This window comes from Cetorhinus maximus, unplaced genomic scaffold, assembly GCF_964194155.1.
Source record: "Cetorhinus maximus unplaced genomic scaffold, sCetMax3.hap1.1 HAP1_SCAFFOLD_2599, whole genome shotgun sequence".
Classification (NCBI taxonomy): domain Eukaryota; kingdom Metazoa; phylum Chordata; class Chondrichthyes; order Lamniformes; family Cetorhinidae; genus Cetorhinus; species Cetorhinus maximus.
The window spans coordinates 7,501-20,000 of NW_027598533.1; positions in this window are offsets into that span (position 1 = coordinate 7,501).

A 12,500-nucleotide genomic window follows, 5' to 3' on the forward strand; every position below is an offset into this window, starting at 1 on the left:
CCGTTGTCTGAAAATGTTCTGAAAATCGTGTCCCCGAAAATCTCCGGGTACCCCGCCAACCTCCCCTGCCAACAATTGCAACCGTAAGGTCGGGCGGTAGGCCTACCGTCCAGGAGGCCCCAAAGCCCGCAAAACGCCATTTTGCCATTTTCTCATCGGGACTTCCGAGGGGAACTCATTAACGAGCTCCAGGAGTGGTATGCCAGAAATTGCAACTTGACCCGTCGCCGGGCACACCCGCTACTCTCTGCGGGAATACCCCCACCGGGTGCCGGGTAAAGGCCTCGGATCTGACCTCATGGACTTCCGTCTGCGCACGGATTTTGCTCTCGCGGGCCCAAGAGCCACTTTCCACGGCCTACCAACGCAATCCGAAGTGCATTGGCCAACCATTACAACGGGAAACACTTTGCCTCTCCGCCAGAGACTAAGTCCAATTGGTTAACCATTTCTCAGGAAAACACTTTGCCTCTCTGCCAGAGACTAAGTCCAATTGGTTAACCATTTCTCATGGCCGCAATTTGCCTGCTGTTCACAGACTAAGTCCAATTGGTTAACCATTTCTCAGGAAAACACTTTGCCTCTCTGCCAGAGACTAAGTCCAATTGGTTAACCATTTCTCAGGAAAACGCTTTGCCTCTCTGCCAGAGACTAAGTCCAATTGGTTAACCATTTCTCTTGAAAACACTTTGCCTCTCTGCCAGAGACTAAGTCCAATTGGTTATCCATTTCTCGTGAAAACACTTTGCCTCTCTGCCAGAGACTAAGTCCAATTGGTTAACCATTTCTCGTGAATACACTTTGTCTCTCTGCCAGAGACTAAGTCCAATTGGTTAACCATTTCTCGTGAAAACACTTTGTCTCTCCGCCAGAGACTAAGTCCAATTGGTTAATCATTTCTCAAGGCCACAATTTGCCTGCCGTTCAGAGACCAAGTCCAATTGGTTAACCATTTCTCTTGAAAACACTTTGCCTCTCTGCCAGAGACTAAGTCCAATTGGTTAACCATTTCTCGTGAAAACACTTTGTCTCTCCTCCAGAGACTAAGTCCAATTGGTTAATCATTTCTCAAGGCCACAATTTGCCTGCCGTTCAGAGACCAAGTCCAATTGGTTAACCATTTCTCTTGAAAACACTTTGCCTCTCTGCCAGAGACTAAGTCCAATTGGTTAACCATTTCTCTTGAAAACACTTTGTCTCTCCGCCAGAGACTAAGTCCAATTGGTTAACCATTTCTCGTGAAAACACTTTGCCTCTCTGCCAGAGACTAAGTCCAATTGGTTAACCATTTCTCGTGAAAACACTTTGCCTCTCTGCCAGAGACTAAGTCCAATTGGTTATCCATTTCTCTTGAAAACACTTTGTCTCTCCGCCAGAGACTAAGTCCAATTGGTTAACCATTTCACGTGAAAACACTTTGCCTCTCTGCCAGAGACTAAGTCCAATTGGTTAACCATTTCTCGTGAAAACACTTTGCCTCTCTGCCAGAGACTAAGTCCAATTGGTTAACCATTTCTCGTGAAAATACTTGGTCTCTCCGCCAGAGACTAAGTCCAATTGGTTAATCATTTCTCAAGGCCACAATTTGCCTGCCGTTCAGAGAAAAAGTCCAATTGGTTAACCATTTCTCTTGAAAACACTTTGCCTCTCTGCCAGAGACTAAGTCCAATTGGTTAACCATTTCTCTTGAAAACACTTTGTCTCTCCGCCAGAGACTAAGTCCAATTGGTTAACCATTTCTCTTGAAAACACTTTGCCTCTCTGCCAGAGACTAAGTCCAATTGGTTAACCATTTCTCAGGGGCTCACCGAGGGCAATCTGTAACGTCTCGCGGGCCCGGGGGCCCCTTTGCACGGCCTGCCAATGCAATCCGAGCCGCACTGTCCTTCGTTTGGTTAACCATTTCTCAGGGGCACACCGAGGGCACCCTGCATTGTCTCGCGGGCCCGGAGGCCACTTTGCACGGCCTGCCAACGCAATGCGAGGTGCTTCGCCCTTGGCCGCCTTCCCGGCCGGCTTCGGGACGTTTCGGGGGCTCTCACCGGGGCAAATCCGGTCCCCCGGGCGATTAGGAGGCCTCCCCGGGCAGGCCCGGGCTTCAGGCCGCCGCTTTTCCATCCCGGCCGAAAGAGGCGAAAAATGCCGAAAATGGCCAAAAATGGCCGCCGGCAGGGCCTCTCGGTCGGTTTGGCGGCAGCCTGGGTCGGTCCCTGCAGACCTGGAGGCTCGAGAAGGTTTTTGGCGATGTCGACCGATTCTCGATTTGCCACCTCCTACTATTCTGCAGGTACCCCGCCAACCTCCCCTGCCGACAATTCCAACCGTAAGGTCGGGCGGTAGTCCTACCGACGAAGAGGCCCCAAAGCCCGCAAAACGCCATTTTGCCCTTTCCTCATCGGGACTTCCGCGGGGAACTCATTAACCAGCTCCATGAGTGGCATGCCAGAAATTGCAACTTGACCCGTCGCCGGGCAGATTCGCTACTCTCTGCGGGAATACCCCCACCGGGTGCCGGGTAAAGGCCTCGGATCTGACCTCATGGACTTCCGTCTGTGCACGGATTTTGCTCTCGCGGGCCCAAGAGCCTCATTGCCCGGCCTGCCAATGCAACCCGAGGTCCATTGGCCTCATTGGTTAATTATTTCTCGAGAAAACACTTTGCCTCTCCGCCAGAGACTAAGTCCAATTGGTTAATCATTTCTCAAGGCCACAATTTGCCTGCCGTTCAGAGACTAAGTCCAATTGGTTAACCATTTCTCTTGAAAACACTTTGCCTCTCTGCCAGAGACTAAGTCCAATTGGTTAACCATTTCTCTTGAAAACACTTTGCCTCTCTGCCAGAGACTAAGTCCAATTGGTTAACCATTTCTCGTGAAAACACTTTGCCTCTCTGCCAGAGACTAAGTCCAATTGGTTATCCATTTCTCTGGAAAACACTTTGTCTCTCCGCCAGAGACTAAGTCCAATTGGTTAACCATTTCTCTTGAAAACACTTTGCCTCTCCGCCAGAGACTAAGTCCAATTGGTTAACCATTTCTCGTGAAAACACTTTGTCTCTCTGCCAGAGACTAAGTCCAATTGGTTAACCATTTCTCAGGGGCTCACCGAGGGCAATCTGTAACGTCTCGCGGGCCCGGGGGCCCCTTTGCACGGCCTGCCAATGCAATCCGAGCCGCACTGTCCTTCGTTTGGTTAACCATTTCTCAGGGGCACACCGAGGGCACCCTGCATTGTCTCGCGGGCCCGGAGGCCACTTTGCACGGCCTGCCAACGCAATGCGAGGTGCTTCGCCCTTGGCCGCCTTCCCGGCCGGCTTCGGGACGTTTCGGGGGCTCTCACCGGGGCAAATCCGGTCCCCCGGGCGATTAGGAGGCCTCCCCGGGCAGGCCCGGGCTTCAGGCCGCCGCTTTTCCATCCCGGCCGAAAGAGGCGAAAAATGCCGAAAATGGCCAAAAATGGCCGCCGGCAGGGCCTCTCGGTCGGTTTGGCGGCAGCCTGGGTCGGTCCCTGCAGACCTGGAGGCTCGAGAAGGTTTTTGGCGATGTCGACCGATTCTCGATTTGCCACCTCCTACTATTCTGCAGGTACCCCGCCAACCTCCCCTGCCGACAATTCCAACCGTAAGGTCGGGCGGTAGTCCTACCGACGAAGAGGCCCCAAAGCCCGCAAAACGCCATTTTGCCCTTTCCTCATCGGGACTTCCGCGGGGAACTCATTAACCAGCTCCATGAGTGGCATGCCAGAAATTGCAACTTGACCCGTCGCCGGGCAGATTCGCTACTCTCTGCGGGAATACCCCCACCGGGTGCCGGGTAAAGGCCTCGGATCTGACCTCATGGACTTCCGTCTGTGCACGGATTTTGCTCTCGCGGGCCCAAGAGCCTCATTGCCCGGCCTGCCAATGCAACCCGAGGTCCATTGGCCTCATTGGTTAATTATTTCTCGAGAAAACACTTTGCCTCTCCGCCAGAGACTAAGTCCAATTGGTTAATCATTTCTCAAGGCCACAATTTGCCTGCCGTTCAGAGACTAAGTCCAATTGGTTAACCATTTCTCTTGAAAACACTTTGCCTCTCTGCCAGAGACTAAGTCCAATTGGTTAACCATTTCTCTTGAAAACACTTTGCCTCTCTGCCAGAGACTAAGTCCAATTGGTTAACCATTTCTCGTGAAAACACTTTGCCTCTCTGCCAGAGACTAAGTCCAATTGGTTATCCATTTCTCTGGAAAACACTTTGTCTCTCCGCCAGAGACTAAGTCCAATTGGTTAACCATTTCTCTTGAAAACACTTTGCCTCTCCGCCAGAGACTAAGTCCAATTGGTTAACCATTTCTCGTGAAAACACTTTGTCTCTCTGCCAGAGACTAAGTCCAATTGGTTAACCATTTCTCAGGGGCTCACCGAGGGCAATCTGTAACGTCTCGCGGGCCCGGGGGCCCCTTTGCACGGCCTGCCAATGCAATCCGAGCCGCACTGTCCTTCGTTTGGTTAACCATTTCTCAGGGGCACACCGAGGGCACCCTGCATTGTCTCGCGGGCCCGGAGGCCACTTTGCACGGCCTGCCAACGCAATGCGAGGTGCTTCGCCCTTGGCCGCCTTCCCGGCCGGCTTCGGGACGTTTCGGGGGCTCTCACCGGGGCAAATCCGGTCCCCCGGGCGATTAGGAGGCCTCCCCGGGCAGGCCCGGGCTTCAGGCCGCCGCTTTTCCATCCCGGCCGAAAGAGGCGAAAAATGCCGAAAATGGCCAAAAATGGCCGCCGGCAGGGCCTCTCGGTCGGTTTGGCGGCAGCCTGGGTCGGTCCCTGCAGACCTGGAGGCTCGAGAAGGTTTTTGGCGATGTCGACCGATTCTCGATTTGCCACCTCCTACTATTCTGCAGGTACCCCGCCAACCTCCCCTGCCGACAATTCCAACCGTAAGGTCGGGCGGTAGTCCTACCGACGAAGAGGCCCCAAAGCCCGCAAAACGCCATTTTGCCCTTTCCTCATCGGGACTTCCGCGGGGAACTCATTAACCAGCTCCATGAGTGGCATGCCAGAAATTGCAACTTGACCCGTCGCCGGGCAGATTCGCTACTCTCTGCGGGAATACCCCCACCGGGTGCCGGGTAAAGGCCTCGGATCTGACCTCATGGACTTCCGTCTGTGCACGGATTTTGCTCTCGCGGGCCCAAGAGCCTCATTGCCCGGCCTGCCAATGCAACCCGAGGTCCATTGGCCTCATTGGTTAATTATTTCTCGAGAAAACACTTTGCCTCTCCGCCAGAGACTAAGTCCAATTGGTTAATCATTTCTCAAGGCCACAATTTGCCTGCCGTTCAGAGACTAAGTCCAATTGGTTAACCATTTCTCTTGAAAACACTTTGCCTCTCTGCCAGAGACTAAGTCCAATTGGTTAACCATTTCTCTTGAAAACACTTTGCCTCTCTGCCAGAGACTAAGTCCAATTGGTTAACCATTTCTCGTGAAAACACTTTGCCTCTCTGCCAGAGACTAAGTCCAATTGGTTATCCATTTCTCTGGAAAACACTTTGTCTCTCCGCCAGAGACTAAGTCCAATTGGTTAACCATTTCTCTTGAAAACACTTTGCCTCTCTGCCAGAGACTAAGTCCAATTGGTTAACCATTTCTCGTGAAAACACTTTGTCTCTCTGCCAGAGACTAAGTCCAATTGGTTAACCATTTCTCAGGGGCTCACCGAGGGCAATCTGTAACGTCTCGCGGGCCCGGGGGCCCCTTTGCACGGCCTGCCAATGCAATCCGAGCCGCACTGTCCTTCGTTTGGTTAACCATTTCTCAGGGGCACACCGAGGGCACCCTGCATTGTCTCGCGGGCCCGGAGGCCACTTTGCACGGCCTGCCAACGCAATGCGAGGTGCTTCGCCCTTGGCCGCCTTCCCGGCCGGCTTCGGGACGTTTCGGGGGCTCTCACCGGGGCAAATCCGGTCCCCCGGGCGATTAGGAGGCCTCCCCGGGCAGGCCCGGGCTTCAGGCCGCCGCTTTTCCATCCCGGCCGAAAGAGGCGAAAAATGCCGAAAATGGCCAAAAATGGCCGCCGGCAGGGCCTCTCGGTCGGTTTGGCGGCAGCCTGGGTCGGTCCCTGCAGACCTGGAGGCTCGAGAAGGTTTTTGGCGATGTCGACCGATTCTCGATTTGCCACCTCCTACTATTCTGCAGGTACCCCGCCAACCTCCCCTGCCGACAATTCCAACCGTAAGGTCGGGCGGTAGTCCTACCGACGAAGAGGCCCCAAAGCCCGCAAAACGCCATTTTGCCCTTTCCTCATCGGGACTTCCGAGGGGAACTCATTAACCAGCTCCATGAGTGGCATGCCAGAAATTGCAACTTGACCCGTCGCCGGGCAGATTCGCTACTCTCTGCGGGAATACCCCCACCGGGTGCCGGGTAAAGGCCTCGGATCTGACCTCATGGACTTCCGTCTGTGCACGGATTTTGCTCTCGCGGGCCCAAGAGCCACTTTGCCCGGCCTGCCAATGCAACCCGAGGTCCATTGTCCTCATTGGTTCATTATTTCTCGAGAAAACACTTTGCCTCTCCGCCAGAGACTAAGTCCAATTGGTTAATCATTTCTCAAGGCCACAATTTGCCTGCCGTTCAGAGACTAAGTCCAATTGGTTAACCATTTCTCGTGAAAACACTTTGCCTCTCTGCCAGAGACTAAGTCCAATTGGTTAACCATTTCTCGTGAAAACACTTTGCCTCTCCGCCAGAGACTAAGTCCAATTGGTTAACCATTTCTCAGGGGCACACCGAGGGCAATCTGTAACGTCTCGCGGGCCCGGGGGCCCCTTTGCAGGGCCAGCCAATGCAATCCGAGGCGCACTGTCCTTTGTTTGGTTAACCATTTCTCAGGGGCACACCGAGGGCACCCTGCATTGTCTCGCGGGCCCGGAGGCCACTTTGCACGGCCTGCCAACGCAATGCGAGGTGCTTCGCCCTTGGCCGCCTTCCCGGCCGGCTTCGGGACGTTTCGGGGGCTCTCACCGGGGCAAATCCGGTCCCCCGGGCGATTAGGAGGCTTCCCCGGGCAGGCCCGGGCTTCAGTCCGCCGCTTTTCCATCCCGGCCGAAAGAGGCGAAAAATGCCGAAAATGGCCAAAAATGGCCGCCGGCAGGGCCTGTCGGTCGGTTTGGCGGCAGCCTGGGTCGGTCCCTGCAGACCTGGAGGCTCGAGAAGGCGTTTGGCGAGGTCGACCGATTCTCGATTTGCCACCTCCTACTATTCTGCAGGTACCCCGCCAACCTCCCCTGCCGACAATTCCAACCGTAAGGTCGGGCGGTAGTCCTACCGACGAAGAGGCCCCAAAGCCCGCAAAACGCCATTTTGCCCTTTCCTCATCGGGACTTCCGAGGGGAACTCATGAACCAGCTCCAGGAGTGGCATGCCAGAAATTGCAACTTGACCCGTCGCCGGGCGCACTCGCTGTTCTTTGCGGGAATACCCCCACCGGGCGCCGGGTAAGAGCCTCGGATCTGACCTCATGGGCTTCCGTCCTCGCACGGATTTTGCTCTCCCGGGCCCAGGGGCCACTTTCCCCGGCCTTGCGAAGGCAATCGGAGGTGCTTCGCCCTCGAAACCGCCTTCCCGGCCGGCTTCGGGACGTTTCCGGGGCAAATCCGGTCCCGCGGGCGAAGGGGAGCCTTCCCCGGGCACGCCCGGGCTTCAGGCCGCCGCTTTCCGTGACCTACCGAAAGACGCGAAAAATGCCGAAAATGGCCAAAAATGGCCGCCCGGCACGGCCTCGCGGTCGGTTTGGGGGCAGCCTGGGTCGGTCCCTGCAGACCTGGAGGCTCGAGAAGGCACTTGGCGATGTCGACCGATTCTCGATTTGCCACCTCCTACTATTCTGCAGGTACCCCGCCAACCTCCCCAGCCAACAAATCGCAAATGCCGATCGGCGGGTGACCGTCCGGTAGTCATGCCGACGAAGAGGCACCTAGGCCCCGCAAACGCTTCCAAATCCGACCCCATCCCGGACCGGTTCTTTTTTAAAAAAGGCTCCCAGGACTCCGGATTTTTTCCTGCCGCACTCGGGACCACCCGACGGACACGAAACCGGGAACCTTTCCCCGGTCCGACCCTCCTCGGCCCGGCCAGCCGACGTCGAAGCGGCCGACTGGTTAATGATTTCACCCTGCTCCGACTTGACGCGTTTTCCAACCGCGCATGCGCGGCTCTGCCTCCCGAACCGCCCCCTCACGTGAGGGCTCTGGGTCCGCCCCCCGGCAGCCATTTCCTCCTGCCGGTCCGTTATTTTACGCCGTTTTTCGCCCTCCAGCCCTGCCGGAATGCTGCCTGCTCGCTGGTTAACCATTTCGCTCCCTCCACTTCGGCTTCTGCCCTGCTGGGGAAGCCCGCTGCTGCCTCTAACCGTACTCACGGGCGGGCGGCTCTGCTGCGCGGCCTCCGGCCACGCCCCCTCACCTGGTTTGCTGGGAACCCGCCCCCGGCAGCCTGTTACTCGTGCCGGTTCGGTCTTATCGGCCCTTTTTGCACCTTCCCTGCCTGCTGGCATGCTTCGGCTCACCGGTCAACCGGTTCCCCGTTCTCCACTTAGACTTTTGAGCTGCGGGGCTGGTCTGCCGCGAACTGCACCCGTATTACGGGGCGGGCGGCTCTACTGCCCGTACGGCTGCCCTGCCTGTTAACTGGTTAACCGTTTCCCCGTCCACTACTTCGTCCCTGGACCTGCCGGTGTGTTCTGCAGCTAACTGCACCCGTATTACGGGGCGGGACGCTCCGCTTACCGGCCGGCTGCCATGCCTGCTTAACTGGTCAACCATTTACTCACATATACTTAGCCCCTGGAGCTGCTGGGCTGGTCGGCGACCTAACTGCACCCTTGTTGCCGGGAGGTCGGCACTAATTGCCGGCCGGCCGGCTGCCCTGCCTGCTAACTGGTAAACCCTTTACCCACATGTACTTAGCCCCTGGATACTGATGGGCTGTTCTGCACCTAACTGCACCCTGATTAGCGGGCGGGCGGCTGTAATTGCCGGCCGGCTGCTCTGCCTGCTAACTGGTTAACCATTGACCCACATGTACTTAGCCCCTGGAAACAGAGGGGCTGTTCTGCACCTAACTGCACCCTTATTAGCGGGCGGACAGGCGGCCGGCTCTAATTACCGGCCGGCCGGCTGCCCTGCCTGCTAACTGGTTCACCATTTACCCACATGTACTTAGCCCCTGGAAGCTGATGGGCTGTTCTGCACCTAACTGCACCCTTATTAGCGGGCGGACAGGCGGCCGGCTCTAATTACCGGCCGGCCGGCTGCCCTGCCTGCTAACTGGTTCACCATTTACCCACATGTCCTTAGCCCCTGGAAGCTGATGGGCTGTTCTGCACCTAACTGCACCCTTATTAGCGGGCGGGCGGCTGTAATTACCGGCCGGCTGCCCTGCCTGCTAACTGGTTAACCATTTACCCACATGTACTTAGCCCCTGGAAACTGATGGGCTGTCCTGCACCTAACTGCACCCTTATTAGCGGGCGGACAGGCGGCCGGCTCTAATTACCGGCCGGCCGGCTGCCCTGCCTTGCTAGCTGGTTAACCATTTACCCACATGTACTTAGCCCCTGGAAACTGATGGGCTGTTCTGCACCTAACTGCACCCTGATTAGCGGGCGGGCGGCTCTAATTGCCGGCCGGCTGCTCTGCCTGCTAACTGGTTAACAATTGACCCACATGTACTTAGCCCCTGGAAACTGAGGGGCTGTTCTGCACCTAACTGCACCCTTATTAGCGGGCGGACAGGCGGCCGGCTCTAATTACCGGCCGGCCGGCTGCCCTGCCTGCTAACTGGTTCACCATTTACCCACATGTACTTAGCCCCTGGAAGCTGATGGGCTGTTCTGCACCTAACTGCACCCTGATTAGCGGGCGGGCGGCTGTAATTGCCGGCCGGCTGCTCTGCCTGCTTACTGGTTAACCATTTACCCACATGTACTTAGCCCCTGGAAACTGATGGGCTGTTCTGCACCTAACTGCACCCTTATTAGCGGGAGGGCGGCTGTAATTAGCGGCCGGCTGCCCTGCCTGCTAACTGGTTCATCATTTACCCACATGTACTTAGCCCCTGGAGCTGCTGGGCTGGTCGGCACCTAACTGCAGCCCTATGGCCGGGAGGTCGGCTCTAATTACCGGCCGGCTGCCCTGCCTGTAAACTGGTTAATCATTTACCCACATGTACTTAGCCCCTGGAGCTGCTGGGCTGGTCGGCACCTAACTGCACCCGTAATGGCCGGGAGGTCGGCTCTAATTACCGGCCGGCCGGCTGCCCTGCCTGCTAACTGGTTAACCATTTACCCACATGTACTTAGCCCCTGGATACTGATGGGCTGTTCTGCACCTAACTGCACCCTGATTAGCGGGCGGGCGGCTCTAATTGCCGGCCGGCTGCTCTGCCTGCTAACTGGTTAACCATTGACCCACATGTACTTAGCCCCTGGAAACAGAGGGGCTGTTCTGCACCTAACTGCACCCTTAATAGCGGGCGGACAGGCGGCCGGCTCTAATTACCGGCCGGCCGGCTGCCCTGCCTGCTAACTGGTTAACCATTTACCCACATGTACTTAGCCCCTGGAAACTGATGGGCTGTCCTGCACCTAACTGCACCCTTATTAGCGGGCGGACAGGCGGCCGGCTCTAATTACCGGCCGGCCGGCTGCCCTGCCTTGCTGACTGGTTAACCATTTACCCACATGTACTTAGCCCCTGGAAACTGACGGGCTGTCCTGCACCTAACTGCACCCTGATTAGTGGGCGGACAGGCGGCCGGCTGTAATTACCGGCCGGCTGCGCTGCCTGCTAACTGGTTAACCATTTACCCACATGTACTTAGCCCCTGGAAACTGATGGGCTGTCCTGCACATAACTGCACCCTTATTAGCGGGCGGGCGGCCTCAATTACCGGCCGGCTGCCCTGCCTGCTAACTGGTTAACCATTTACCCACATGTACTTAGCCCCTGGAGCTGATGGGCTGTTCTGCACCTAACTGCACCCTGATGAGCGGGCGGGCGGCTCCAATTACCGGCCGGCTGCCCTGCCTGCTAACTGGTTAATCCTTTACCCACATGTACTTAGCCCCAGGAGCTGCTGGGCTGGTCGGCACCTAACTGCAGCCCTATGGCCGGGCGGGCGGCCTCAATTACCGGCCGGCTGCCCTGCCTGCTAACTGGTTAACCATTTACCCACATGTACTTAGCCCCTGGAGCTGATGGGCTGTTCTGCACCGAACTGCACCCTGATTAGCGGGCGGGCGGCTCTAATTGCCGGCCGGCTGCCCTGCCTGCTAACTGGTTAACCATTTACCCGCATGTACTTAGCCCCTGGAGCTGCTGGGCTGGCCGGCACCTAACTGCACCCTTATCACCGGGCGGGCGGCTCTAATTACCGGCCGGCCGGCTGCCCTGCCTGCTAACTGGTTCACCATTTACCCACATGTACTTAGCCCCTGGAGCTGCTGGGCTGGCCGGCACCTAACTGCACCCTTATCACCGGGCGGGCGGCTCTAATTACCGGCCGGCCGGCTGCCCTGCCTGCTAACTGGTTAACCATTTACCCAAATGTACTTAGCCCCTGGAAAATGATGGGCTGTTCTGCACCTATCTGCACCCTGATTAGCGGGCGGGCGGCTCTAATTGCCGGCCGGCTGCTCTGCCTGCTGACTGGTTAACCATTTACCCACATGTACTTAGCCCCTGGAGCTGCTGGGCCTGTCGGCACCTAACTGCACCCTTATCACCGGGCGGGTGGCTCTATTTACCGGCCGGCTGCCCTGCCTGCTAACTGGTTCACCATTTACCCACATGTACTTAGCCCCTGGAGCTGCTGGGCTGTTCTGCACCTAACTGCACCCTGATGAGCGGGCGGGCGGCTCCAATTACCGGCCGGCTGCCCTGCCTGCTAACTGGTTAATCCTTTACCCACATGTACTTAGCCCCAGGAGCTGCTGGGCTGGTCGGCACCTAACTGCAGCCCTATGGCCGGGCGGGCGGCCTCAATTACCGGCCGGCTGCCCTGCCTGCTAACTGGTTAACCATTTACCCGCACGTACTTAGCCCCTGGAGCTGCTGGGCTGGTCGGCACCTAACTGCACCCGTATGGCCGGGAGGTCGGCTCTAATTACCGGCCGGTTGCCCTGCCTGCTAACTGGTTAATCATTTACCCACATGCACTTCGCCCCTGGAGCCGCTGGGCCGGTCGGCACCTAACTGCAGCCCTATGGCCGGGCGGTCGACTCCAATTACCGGCCGGCTGCCCTGCCTGCTCACTGGTTAACCATTTACCCACACGTACTTAGCCCCTGGAGCTGCTGGGCTGGTCGGCACCTAACTGCACCCGTATGGCCGGGAGGTCGGCTCTAATTACCGGCCGGTTGCCCTGCCTGCTAACTGGTTAATCATTTACCCACATGCACTTCGCCCCTGGAGCCGCTGGGCTGGTCGGCACCTAACTGCAGCCCTATGGCCGGGCG